The sequence below is a fragment of the Coregonus clupeaformis genome, chromosome 14, assembly GCF_020615455.1.
Source record: "Coregonus clupeaformis isolate EN_2021a chromosome 14, ASM2061545v1, whole genome shotgun sequence".
NCBI lineage: Eukaryota > Metazoa > Chordata > Actinopteri > Salmoniformes > Salmonidae > Coregonus > Coregonus clupeaformis.
In genome coordinates, this window is record NC_059205.1 from 23242763 (window position 1) to 23257895 (window position 15133).

Below are 15133 nucleotides of genomic sequence, written 5' to 3' on the forward strand. Positions count from 1 at the left end.
TATCCTCATGTAGCGTAAGTGGGAAGAAGTGATTGGAACTGAGTACAATTCATAGAATTGCAGCACATAGCATTAAAGACAGATACAGTTTTATCTAACTTAGTTCCTGAGATATCTTTGCATTTTTTTAAAAGTTACATTGTATTGATATAGGGGGTCCTTTACTGTTACCACATAGATAGACAGCACACTACCACTTCCACACCTCATCCCTAGGTGGCGGCTCCAGATGGATCGGCAACCAGTGAGAGATGGGTGGCCAGGAGCCTTACGACTAAAGTTTTGTCTGTTTCCTTTTTTGTATATATTTATTTTCATCACTGCAAACTGAACAACAACAATGCGCTTGGGCTGGCCGACCAAGGAGTCAAGGGCCTACACTAAAACAATGCTGTGTTAAAATCAACCCTATTTGGGTAAATATTGGACAGAACACACGTTGGGTTATTTTGACCTAGCCAGTTGGGTCACTCAGTTGGGTTGTTGGGTTATTGATGCTGGGTTATTGAGCTATGACCCACCGGGTCAGATCAGAAGGCTGGAAGCGTGGGTAGTAGGGGTGTGGCTTTCAGATAGTTATTTTTGGCCATCCGTGAGAGTAAATGTCCTTCCGGTTAATTTTTATTTTTATTTATTTTATTTCACCTTTATTTAACCAGGTAAACCAGTTGAGAACAAGTTCTCATTTACAACTGCGACCTGGCCAAGATAAAGCAAAGCAGTGCGATAAAAACAACAACACAGAGTTACATATGGGGTAAAACAAAACAAAGCCAAAAAAAATACAACAGAAATACATATATATACAGTGTGTGCAAATTTAGCAAGTTATGGAGGTAAGGCAATAAAATAGGCTATAGTGCAAAATAATTACAATTAGTATTAACACTGGAATGATAGATGTGCAAGAGATGATGTGCAAATAGAGATACTGGGGTACAAATGAGCAAAATAAATAACAATATAGGGATGAGGTAGTTGGGCGGGCTAATTTCAGATGGGCTGTGTACAGGTGCAGTGATCGGTAAGGTGCTCTGTTCTGTTGTATTGTAATCTGTATGTTGACACTTTTTTTTTAAAGCTTTTGTGAGGCTTACAAAAGAGTATGAGTTCCTCAAGTCCTCGATGTTATAATATTTAAATAATGTTGTTATTAAATACATATACAAATAGGTAATGTGCAAAAATATTGAAAGAAAATTAACATTTGTAGTGTACAAACTTAACATGATGAACAGGAATGACATTTACTCTCACAGGTGGCCAAAAACAGCTTACTGAAAGCCACGCCCCCAATAGGTTACAGGTCCTGAAAATAACCTATGGATTACGTTTAAAATGACCCAGCTGCTGGGTCAACCCAGCATGGAATTGAATACAAACCCAACTGATGGTTAAATGAACCCTTTGACGTGTACGAACACATGGGTGTGATCATTATACAGTGGTCCCTGCAGCGTACGCTCAAACCGGTGTGATTAGAACACTTCATTAGAACGTCTAGTTATGATTGACTCAACAGTCAGCGTTTGAGCTAGCCACTGTTTTTTCACATAAACATTTTGCACAAACACAGTCTTTACAACGTTATGTCCTCAATGTGAGCATGTGAGTCTGTAGTGGAGCAGGTCGAGAGCTTCAAGTTCCTTGGTGTCCACATCACTAAGGAATGATCATGGTCCACACACACCAACAGTCTTGAAGAGGGCACAACAGCACCTCTTCCCCCTCAGGAGGCTGACATTGTTTGTCATGGGCTTTGATGAGTCCCAGTCTGGAGTGCAAAACCCCTTGCCATCTCCCTCTGAGGTAGAGTGCTTCAAGCTGTTTCTGACAGAGACATAATGGAAGAGACCAATCACTATGCCTTGAAGCTACAGGAGAAGAGATAGCCACAGCAAAGGTGGGCCACCTGACGAGAGAGAGAAAGATCAAACCACACTGTGTGCTTGACTATAATCGCAAAATGAGGGCAGTGGATAAGGCGGACATGATAAACAGCTTAGTTGCATGCGCCCCCGAAAATAATATATTTTTTCCATCTGATCAACACTGCTGTCCTTATGCAATTATATTGACAATATCTCACCCACCTCCCCACTCCCTCATCATTCTCTCCTCTCCCTCATCCTCCCTACTCCCTCTACAAACAGTATGTTGCTAGCATACAAAAGCTGTCCTCAATCTTCGGCAAGAAAGATGTCCAGTTCCAGTTATGATGTTGGCAAGTTATGTTCAATATAGTTTTTTTGTGGTTTCTGAAAGTACAGAATAAAGAGGAATTATTAGTAATTAGAATATAATATCAGGATATAGCAATAAAACAATATTACAATGAAGTAACATAATTACACTGCTATAAAAACAATAAGTTGCATTGACAAAATCACAATTATAGATTATATAACAGTAAGAAACAATAACTGAAGAGATCCAGAAGGGCAGGGCAGAGCTATGCTAATCAGGCCAGATGAAAACACACGCCATGGTCATGATAAGGCCAGGGCAGCTTCAAGGGATACAACACAAGCTAATACTTCTAATACTTCATTAGCATTGTTTTACAGAGCTAAAAGAAGAATGTAGCTAGCTACATAAGCACAATTAAGTGTAACACCAAAAAAGGATCAAAGGAAATTAGTTCCTTGCGTTTCTGCGGTTATAAAGGAATACACAAAGAATACATTATACTCCATACATACATACATACATACATACATACATACATACATACATATATACGGTGTGGTACAGTAGAAACAATATAACACAATATACAGACACTATTATGATAGTGTAATAAGGGACTTACTTTGATAAGAACACACACATGTCCAACGTTAGGTAGCTTAGTGGTTAAGAGTGTTGGGTCAATAACCGAAAGATTGCTGGTTTGAATCCCCGAGCCAACTAGGTAAAACAATCTGCTGATGTGTCCTTGAGCAAGGCACTTAATCCTAATTGCTCCGGATAAAAGCATCTGCTAAATGACTAAACTGTAAAATTATTAGTAAGGAAACAACAATGAAGGCAATGTGGCGCCAACTGGGGGAAAAAGTTTTTGCAGGTTCTGTTCTGACTGGAGATGCGCAAATGTCTACATACTTGACCTGGAGAAGTGCTTTGGCTCTTGGTGCTTTCAAGACAACTTGGAACTCTGAAAAATAAGAGGTCCAATCATGATGTCAGTGATATTTAGGTCGGAATGTGGGAGCTCTAGAAAGAGGCCCGGGTTTCTGAGTTGGATGACCGTTAAAAACGATTGTTCCCAGTCAGACCTAGTTTTTTTCAGAGTTCAGTTGTCTTGAACACTCTGAAGTCTGAAATTTCCGAGTTACGAGTTTCTAGTTGTTTTGAATGCGGCATCTCATCGAAGGGAGAAGTTTGTCCGGCTCATCTTAATGACTCAAATGTAAATTGTTTGCCACAGTGAAATGGACTACTTCTATGTGAATTATTGAGGAGGCGGAACACACCTGAATTCAAACGGTTGTTAAATAAATATTGTTTGAAAATAATTAGAAATTGACAAGTTGAAACATAGCCTATCAATAATTAGCAGGCAGCACGTCTTGATTTGAGGGCAGCACGGGTTAACTGTCCTGTTGCATAACAATCACATTTTGGAACAGTGAGTGCATTATGACATCACGTTCATGAAAAAACTCATGCTGGGGGGACCGGTAGAGATATTTGGAACTCGTGTGTGAAAAGGTTAACCCATGTTTGTGTAATAGGGTTATTTTCAGGAGGCGTGGCCAGGTGGGTGTGTGACTTTCAGCTACTTCTTTTTGGCCACCCGTTAAAGTAAATGTCATTCCTGTTCATCATGTTAAGTTTGTGCGTTTCAAATTTCACTTTTATTCAATATTTTTGCATATTACATATTTTAATAGAAAAGTGGAAACCATACCATCATCGGGAGATGCGTAGGCAGTTGAGGTACTCGTACTCTTGTGTAAACCTCCTAAAAGCTACAAAAGTGTTAGTGTTCAACTTTGACATGTCTTCTTCTTCTGTGGAGTTTAACTGCGGTTGGCATCCAACATACCTCCCCTAACTGAACTATAGAATAAATCCATTACACTTTGTGATACAAAATGGGAAATACACTACCAACTAACCCTACACTAATTAAAACCCACCACCTTATTCCACTACTTTAATAATAATAATAATAATATGCCATTTAGCAGACGCTTTTATCCAAAGCGACTTACAGTAATGCGTGCATACATTATTTGTTTTTGTGTATGGGTGGTCCCGGGGATCGAACCCACTACCTTGGCGTTACAAGCGCCGTGCTCTACCAGCTAACCCTATCTGATCACTTTGACGCGTGATAAAAATACAACAGAACATGAACTGGAATGTAATTTACTCTTTGACAGCCACATACCTACTAAGCCACACCTACAGTCTTTTGATCTGACCCGGTGGATCATGGCTCAATAACCCAGCATCAATAACCCAATAACCTAAAGTAGCAGGTGTAAAATAAACGCCTAAAACTAGATCCCTGCATACTGGTCTTCAAGAGAAGAAAGTAGGGGAGGTTCTCTTCTGCACTGTTCAACCAATCCAGTAAATGTGGAGGAGGAGTTAAGATGGAGTGTCGCCTTGTTAACGTCCAAAATTGGAAGTAGCATCACAGGCTCTCTTTCCATTTCCCTTGAGAACTGGAACATCTGGGTGTTAGATTCTTAATAAACAGAGTAAAACTCACAGACGACTAGTAAAGCTCAAACCAAGTTTATTCACCCGCTGGGTCACACAGCTCCATATGACAAAGACATGTTCCCACCAGCACAAGTACAGTTGAAGTTGGAAGTTTACATACACTTAGGTCGGAGTCATTAAAACTCGTTTTTCAACCACTCCACACATTTCTTGTTAACAAACTATAGTTTTGGCAAGTCAGTTAGGACATCAACTTTGAGCATGACACAAGTAATTTTTCCAACAATTGTTTACAGACAGATTATTTCAGAAATGTACATACACTAAGTTGACTGTGCCTTTAAACAGCTTGGAAAATTCCAGAAAATGATGTCATGGCTTTAGAAGCTTCTGATAGGCTAATTGACATCATTTGAGTCAATTGGAGGTGTACCTATGGATGTATTTCAAGGCCTACCTTCAAACTCAATGCCTCTTTGCTTGACATCATGGAAAAATGAAAATAAATCAGCCAAGACCTCAGAAAAGTCTGGTTCATCCTTGGGAGCAATTTCCAAACGCCTGAAGGTACCACGTTCATCTGTACAAACAATAGTACGCAAGTATAAACACCATGGGACCACGCAGCCGTCCTACCGCTCAGGAAGGAGACGCGTTCTGTCTCCTAGAGATGAACGTACTTTGATGCAAAAAGTGCAAATCAATCCCAGAACAACAGCAAAGGACCTTGTGAAGATGCTGGAGGAAACAGGTACAGAAGTGTCTATATCCACAGTAAAACGAGTCCTATATCGACATAACCTGAAAGGCCGCTCAGCAAGGAAGAAGACACTGCTCCAAAACCGCCATAAAAAAGCCAGACTATGGTTTGCAACTGCACATGGGGACAAAGATTGTACTTTTTGGAGAAATGTCCTCTGGTCTGATGAAACAAAAATAGAACTGTTTGGCCATGACATCGTTAAAAAGGGGGTAACTTGCAAGCTGAAGAACACCATCCCAACCGTGAAGCATGGGGGTGGCAGCATCATGCTGTGGGGGTGATTTGCTGCAGGAGGGACTGGTGCACTTCACAAAATAGATGGCATCATGAGGAAGGAAAAATATGTGGATATATTGAAGCAACATCTCAAGACATCAGTCAGGAAGTTAAAGCTTGGTCGCAAATGGGTCTTCCAAATGGACAATGACCCCAAGCATACTTCCAAAGTTGTGGCAAAATGGCTTAAGGACAACAAAGTCAAGGTATTGGAGTGGCCATCACAAAGCCCTGACCTCAATCCTATAGAACATTTGTAGGCAGAACTGAAAAAGCGTGTGTGAGCAAGGAGGCCTACAAACCTGACTCAGTTACACCAGCTCTGTTAGGAGGAATGGGCCAAAATTCACACAACTTATTGTGGGAAGCTTGTGAAAGGGAACCCGAAACATTTGACCCAAGTTAAACAATTTAAAGGCAATGCTACCAAATACTTATTGAGTGTATGTAAACTTCTGACGCACTGGGAATGTGATGAAAGAAATTTAAGCTGAAATATATCATTCTCTTTACTATTATTCTGACATTTCACATTCTTAAAATAAAGTGGTGATCCTAACTGACCTAAGACAGGGAATTTTTACTAGGATTAAATGTCAGGAATTGTTAAAACTGAGTTTAAATGTATTTGGCTAAGGTGTATGTAAACTTCCGACTTCAACTGTATTTATACCCCACTTGAGGCGGAGTCTCCTCCTTTTCTCTAAACAATACATCTTTGTTGCTAGGCAGGAAGTTAAGTGATGTGGGTACTGTTCCTTCTTCCTTCATGTGACCTGACCTGACCTTGGCCCCCATTCCTCACTAATCCACAGCTATCCACCCTTATCAGTGACCCCACCACATACATTCTTCCTACATATAACCATTAACTTCTGGTGTAGCAAGTATTTCAAATTACAACCCAACAACTGAAACCAGACTGTGGCCCTTCTCTCCATAGGATACCTAATATGTAACAATAACATGTCCTGACAGAATGTAAACTTTCTGCATTCCCCTCTCTTCCTCAGTAACATGAAAAAGAATATTTAATATTTCAAGTTTAAAAGTCAGAACCCATCAGTCCCCCATTTTGAACAATAATTCCATACTGTTCAACATTTTATAAACTTGGAAATTATTTATAAATGAACAAAAAAATGAGATGAACTAAAAATAAAACATGATTAACATTCACAGTTCATTATTAGGTTTACACCTCCGAGACTTATGGCCTCTGATTTATAATTTCACTATACACACTCTCATTTCCATCTCTCGTCAGACAACTGATAATTACATTTCAGCTGGAGCTTTTGACTTCCTCCATTTCAGCTGGAGCTTTTGACTTCCTCCATTTCAGCTGGAGCTTTTGACTTCCTCCATTTCATCCTTCTGGTTCCTAAGAGAGTGATAGCACAAGACTTGAAAAGCCAAAAAGAAACACACAACATAACACGTATTAATAATGTGTTAAGCTATGCATAATTATATATGCAAAGATAACATGACAATTGCCACTCTCTCTTCACCTGACTCTATGCCTTCAGGGATACATTTTCTGCTGGTTTCCACAAAAATGAAGGCCCTAAAAAACCTCCTCATGCTTTCACCCAGTCTTCCCTGTCAGGCCACATGTTCCAAAAGGTGCTCCCATGCCATGTCATTTTCACTTCGCTCCCCATCTTCTACTTCCTCCATGGCCACCCGATATACACGTGCGATGGCCTTAATCAACTTTACCTCACCTTGAGGTAACTCAGCACACTATATATGTTTCAACATCAATGCCCTCAGAAGATGATATCCCAACAATGCTACCAAGGTAACCGCTGCTACTACTAACACTGCCCATGACGAATACTTCACAATACCCCTCATTTGCACCGTAGTCCAGTTCCATGCTGTTACTATAGCATCCTTCACCACTACTACCGCTCCTTCAGTTACTGTCCCTATAGCGACTGCCGTGAGAATAGCTATTGCATGGAATCTGTCTCCTGCTCTCCTAATGTCTTTGTGGTTCACTGATAGATCTAGGACTGAACCTTTCAGATACCCCCTACCTGTCTCCCAACTCATACCCGGATCCCTAGCACCCAAAATCTACAATGACATCCTATGTTCTGCTACAATCAGTACCTGTGCATTATAAACCCTCCCTAGACTCAATAAATTCGAGCAGTGCACCCTCCCCTCACTTTGTGCTCTCCTCACAGCTTAGGGTCAGCGCCCTCTCTCCCTTTCTCTCCTTTTCAAATCATGATTTAAACAGTTGATGAATTATCAAACCCACTTTTAGAATGACAGTCCTTCGTGCTTCACGTTGAGTCTATCACTCAAATTCAAGACCTTCAACTTAGCACATACCAACACGGTTAGAATGTACATTTACAGACAGGGAAAATATATAGACAGTATGTACGGTCCCTGTTTTACAGTTGCGAGTGGCATGTTAATGACAGATCGGTATCGCAATGCATTTTTTACCTAAATTACCATACATTTCCCAGTGTTTATTTGATACCCCAAATTAACAGTTTAAGGCAACCCTAAATAAATGTACTGGTACAGTCGACCACCCCCAATCCCCCCCTTCCCGGCACTCATCTTCTGCCGTATCTTCATTTTCTTCTTCAGATAGCGAGACAGTTCATCTTCCCAACGGCACATATGTAACTCATGCCTGTCACAGTTGATGGCCCTTGATAATGTCCCGATTTCAATATCTGGGGGATAATCACATTTTCCCAAGCACACAAATCTCTCACCTGAGCCTCCACCACCATTCTGTATAGTCCATTCTGTATGGTCCATTTTCCCACCAGTGCACCAGCAGCACGAGAGGGGTTTGAACGTGATCCCTCTCTATGCTCACTCCACCTGCACAGTCTCAGGACTCATGCCGCGCTCCTGGCTCGGAGTGAGTGGTGCAGGACAGGGCCGTAGTGAACGCCGTTACTTCAGCCAGTTAGGGGGGGTGAAGTTCACACTGTTCTCGTCGTATTATTCCTTCCATGCATATTGATACCATCGGTAGTCACTATCGCCATAACTTCGAAAGAGGGAAGACCAAAATAACAGTTTAAGGCATTTCTGATTCAGAAAATCCCAACAACTATTTACCGTATGACAAATTGTTACCTTCCCAATTTTCTTAATACAAAATTCCTAAGACAAATGTTAAAGAGCATACCAACACACTGTTGAAACCATTTTCCAACTTGGCTTATACTTATCATACTGGCGACCTCACCGCAGAGTTACCGGGTCAGGGAGTTGGAGAGCTAACCCCTAGGGAGATATCCCAACCATACAGCAGACCAATCTGGTGAGATTTGTATCGAAACAAAGACAAAAACAAGAACCAAAACAATAACAGCTTCTTTATATCATACTTAAATCTCACCCAATGTCTCTATTCTTTCTAGTGTGGTTGATCAGGCCTCACCAGAAAGTCAGGACAAAGGTCATTCAACACCATTAAGTATTTTCTTTCCCTTTTCTTTCCTTGTTCTTCAGAAACCATTTAAAAACATTCCAAACATCATTCTGCGTACCCAGTTTACAAACCAAATTTAAAAAGACCCCACACAGTAAATCAAACACAGTATTAACACCACTAACAAGTATTCATAACCGGTGAGTTGTGTGTGCGTGCTGGTGTGTGTCGTAAAACGTAGGGCAAAAACAAACAAACAAATGGCAGGCCTTACTTATCTGGGAGCTCCCTTTACGTCCAAATCCGGATACCTTTATATACTTTATAAAACTGCAGAATTTCACTAACTGCTCTCCCAAGACAACAGTCTCGGGAAACATTTCAAAGAGAGAGATAATGACACCCCATCCTCTCCTGGAAGAGAAAGTGAACATTTCGCTAGTATTCAGCAACCCAAAAGTTTTAATTACAAACAAAACATGATAATGGTAAGTCCACTGTCCTCCCTCCAATCATTAATCGTTTGTTGTAATCCACCCCAACGTTTATGTATCCTTTATTTAGCATCTACTACCCTTAGACACGGCAACATTTATCTCGCGACCGAGTCCAACGATTTACTCCCGTATATGACTGGTCTCTCTTTTCCCCATGATTTTCCGTAGCCACCGCAATACAATGCCCTTCATGTTCATGAACAAACATTTTAAAAGGTAATTTTAGGTTTGTTAACCCCAATGCTGTCACTTGACAGAATTGCTTCTTTCAAAACTCTACTAAAAATTACTCACAATATTAACCCCACTCTAATTTCTCTTTACCACTCCTCCCTTTCGTCAATACTATAAATCTATTTCTCACGAGATTAAAAATCCTTGGTGCAAATTTAGCCTATTTCTCAACGTAAGGAATCAGTGATATTTGAGCGGTATTTATTAGAAAGCTGTGTGAGACATGGCCTCCTACGTCTCCCTTCAAATAGAAACTGTCATCTCTATGAACCACTATTGATCGAACCGAGGCCATACACTGCTATGTGAGAGTTTCCTGCCACGCTGCTATCAAGAGTGTTTGCTGCTGTTCTTTCGTCAAAGATGCAAACGCTTGCATCACAGCATTCCCTCCAAATGCAGCGAGTGCAGTAGGCTCCAGTACTACCCTACACTCATTCTTCCAATGACCAATAGCCCCACATCTAAAACAGGGAGATAACCCCCTGTGCCTTAGCACAGGTTCGCTACCCTTTCCTCTCTGTTTCTTTGTCTTACCTTGGCCATTGAAACCACTGTTAGCGACTTTCACTGTGGCGGTATTAACCTCTCGCACGGCTGCGAAGTGAGCGGAATGAGATTTTACTCTCAAAGCCTCCTGCTCTATTTCATCCCAATGCAAATGTTGGTCCACTACCCCCGTAATAGCCATTTTGATAACAGGTTTCAAACCTGCCATCAAAGCAAACATGCACATTCTATCAATGTACTCACGTACCCAGTCTTTTTGCAGCTGAGTACATCTACTAATTTTGGTTTTATTGATTTTTATTTTTTGTTGATAGAACACTGACATCAAACACTTGTGTATTGAGCCTGTGATTTGTCATTGATGTTATTGTGCCATATCACAACAGCATCTCTGATATCTTCCTTTGATTGGAATTCTCCCTCAACAGGGAAATGTTGACCAATTTTATCCAGTTTGCTAAAAAAAAATCACATTCGAGCCAAATTGGTAGAATGCTTGTACCAGAGGTCACAATGTCCTTCTTAATTATCCTGGCTTGGGGTGGAATTTAAAAAAATTAACCAGATACTCAGATGCATTTGAATGATTGTCTGAAATGGGATTTTCTTCTTCCCACTCGTGTGGTTAGTCAAGGTTCTAGATCCCTTTACACGCACAAATGCAGACTGCCAATGTTCTGGTCTAGTGAGTTTATCTTCTTCACCTCGTGTTGAGATTCAAAGTTCTAACCACTTTAAGCCATGTAGCTACAGCTCCACGCTTTCTGGTCTAACCATTTTAAGCCGTGTAGCCACAGCTCAAAGCTTTCTGGTCTGATGGTATTTGTTACCAAGGCTTTTTATGCACTCTGGTAAAAAGGGGGCGTTCCATCACGCTGACACGATGTCTGTGCTCACTTGGGGCGTGGCTAGTCACTGTGCCTAGTTTACATGAAAAACTATTATCTCATTAGAAAACTAAAATCACATTTCTATCTTAACAAAAATACTCTCATCTTTAATCACATACATTATACAACATTTGGATGTAAACTTGACTGATAGAATGTGTACATTTTCCGAGTTACAGTTATTTCTTGATAACATCCTTAATGACATCACCAAATAATAAACAATGTGACATGATTATTCTTTAGGTCCCCACTGACCATTCTTAACATTCGGTTGATAGAAATAATATTCCAATGTTCACTTTTTAGACAAAAAGGTTTTGGCGGCAAAAAGTCTCTGGAACAAAGAAAGCCTTTAGTAATACTGCAGAGCAGGGGGAGATTACCCTCCTCCCTAATTTACGACAGAGTGTTAAGGTGTAAGAAACCAGCCCAGTTCCCCCTCCCCTCTTCTGTGGGTGAGAGGGTCTGTTTGTTGTCAGCCATTTGCCAAGCTGATCTGAGTCCTTTGATCCTCAGCCAGGAGAGTCATGACAGGGTCTAGTAGGGAACCAACCCCACTCAGGATTTACCCCCTAGGACTTACCCTCTGCAGGTACCAGCCTGCTCGGGCTTACCTTCCGGGACTTACCCTATGCTTTATGGTACACGCAGGAACCAACCCACTCAGGATTTACCCCTAGGACTTACCCTCTGCAGGTACCAGCCTGCTCGGGCTTACCTTCCAGGACTTACCATATACCATAAAGCTACGACCGGTCGTATTACAATGGGACTACTGAATAAGCTCAGGCTTTCTCGGTCCGTATCCTATAATTGGTTCAGGCTACGACTCTCATCTCCCGAAGATGTCAGATTGAGTGGTAACAGGTGTAGGAACTGTGCCAACATTGATTTTGGTGCCAGCTCCTGTGTCACTGATTCGGAGTCTCTAGTTCGACTGTAAATCGTGGTGAACCCTGCTCGCTGAGCCAACAGTTAGATTCTTAATAAACAGAGTAAAACTCACGGACGACTAATAAAGCTCAAACCAAGTTTATTCACCAACTGGGTCACACAGCTACATATGACAAAGACATGTTCCCACCAGCACAAGTACGTGTCCTCCTTTTCTCTAAACAATACATCTTTGTTGCTAGGCAAGTTAAGTGATGTAGGTAATGAACTGTTCCTTCTTCCTTCATGTGATCTGACCTGACCTCGGCCCCCATTCCTCACTAATCCACAGCTATCCACCCTTTTCAGTAACCCCACCATATAAATTACATCCCTCCTACATATACAGTGGAGGAAAAAAGTATTTAGTCAGCCACCAATTGTGCAAGTTCTCCCACTTAAAAAGATGAGAGTGGCCTGTAATTTTCATCATAGGTACACGTCAACTATGACAGACAAATTGAAAAAAAAATTCTCCAGAAAATCACATTGTAGGATATTTAATGAATTTATTTGCAAATTATGGTGGAAAATAAGTATTTGTTCACCTACAAACAAGCAAGATTTCTGGCTCTCACAGACCTGTAACTTCTTCTTTAAGAGGCTCCTCTGTCCTCCACTCGTTACCTGTATTAATGGCACCTGTTTGAACTTGTTGTCAGTATAAAAGACACCTGTCCACAACCTCAAATAGTCACACTCCAAACTCCACTATGGCCAAGACCAAAGAGCTGTCAAATGAGACCAGAAACAAAATTGTAGACCTGCACCAGGCTGGGAAGACTGAATCTGCAATAGGTAAGCAGCTTGGTTTGAAAAAATCAACTGTGGGAGCAATTATTAGGAAATGGAAGACATACAAGACCACTGATAATCTCCCTCGATCTGGGGCTCCACGCAAGATCTCACCCCGTGGGGTCAAAATGATCACAAAAACAGTGAGCAAAAATCCCGGAACCACACAGGGGGACCTAGTGAATTACCTGCAGAGAGCTGGGACCAAAGTAACAAAGCCTACCATCAGTAACACACTACGCCGCCAGGGACTCAAATCCTGCAGTGCCAGACGTGTCCCCCTGCTTAAGCCAGTACATGTCCAGGCCCATCTGAAGTTTGCTAGAGTGCATTTGGATGATCCAGAAGAGGATTGGGAGAATGTCATATGGTCAGATTAAACCAAAATATAACTTTTTGGTAAAAACGCAACTCGTCGTGTTTGGAGGACAAAGAATGCTGAGTTGCATCCAAAGAACACCATACCTACTGTGAAGCATGGGGGTGGAAACATCATGCTTTGGGGCTGTTTTTCTGCAAAGGGACCAGGACGACTGATCCGTATAAAGGAAATAATTAATGGGGCCATGTATCGTGAGATTTTGAGTGAAAACCTCCTTTCATCAGCAAGGGCATTGAAGATGAAACGTGGCTGGGTCTTTCAGCATGACAATGATCCCAAACACACCGCCCGGGCAACGAAGGAGTGGCTTCGTAAGAAGCATTTCAAGGTCCTGGAGTGGCCTAGCCAGTCTCCAGATCTCAACCCCCATAGAAAATCTTTGGAGGGAGTTGAAAGTCCGTGTTGCCCAGCGACAGCCCCAAAACATCACTGCTCTAGAGGAGATCTGCATGGAGGAATGGGCCAAAATACCAGCAACAGTGTGTGAAAACCTTGTGAAGACTTACAGAAAACGTTTGACCCGTGTCATTGCCAACAAAAGGTATATAACAAAGTATTGAGAAACTTTTGTTATTGACCAAATACTTATTTTCCATCATAATTTGCAAATAAATTCATTAAAAATCCTACAATGTGATTTTCTGGATTTTCTTTCCTCATTTTGTCTGTCATTGTTGACGTGTGCCTATGATGGAAATTACAGGCCTCTCTCATCTTTTTAAGTGGGAGAACTTGCACAATTGGTGGCTGACTAAATACTTTTTCCCCCCACTGTAACCATTAACTTCTGGTGTAGCAAATATTTCAAATTAAAACCCAACAACTGAAACCAGACTGTGGCCCTTCTCCTCTCCATAGGATACCTAATATGTGACAATAACATGTTCTGACAGAATGTAAACTTTCTGCATTCCCCTCTCTCCCTCAGTAACATGAATAAGAATATTTCATATTTCAAGTTTAGAAGTCAGAACCCATCATGGTTGATGGGGACTCGGCAGAGGCTGATTAACCCAACAACCCAACTAAGTGACCCAACTGGCTTGGTCAAAATAACCCAATATGTGTTCTGTCCAATATGTACCCAAATTGGGTTGTTTTTAACCCAGCATTTTTTTGTGTACGCTAGGCAAGGCTACTACGCTATGCAAAGTCTACATCTCAAATGGCACCCTATTCCCTATATAGTGCACTACTTTTGACCAGAGCCCTATGGGCCTTGTTCAAAAGTAGTGCACTAAACAGGGAATCGTGTGCCATTTGGGATGCAACGAAGTCAACTTTTAGTGTCCTGTTGTTAGGGCATGTAGACCTACAGTATCTACCTACACAAAGAGGTGTTATTAGCTGTCAGCAGTCACCTGGCAAAAACAAGAGGTGAGCTAGGCTAGGAATGCACTGTGAGATGAACATAACCTTTGGGAAGGTACCATGTGGCGTGAGGGTTCCCTCTCTCGCTCCTGTGTTTGTCTACAGAGAGAGAGAGAGAGTGTGCGTGTGTATGTGAGTGTGTGTGTGCATTAGAGAAAATGGTGGGGGGAAAGCAGAGGATGTGAACCACAATTAAACTGTTCTGCCAATGCTTTGCAAAACCATCCATATTAAATTGACTACATTTTCCCTATATAGATTCAATGTTTATAATCCTCTCAAAGAATCCTCTTCTAGATCACTAGATATCACGAAAGCATGTGTCACGATCGTTGACGAACGAGACGGACCAAGGCACAGCGTTATATGCGTACA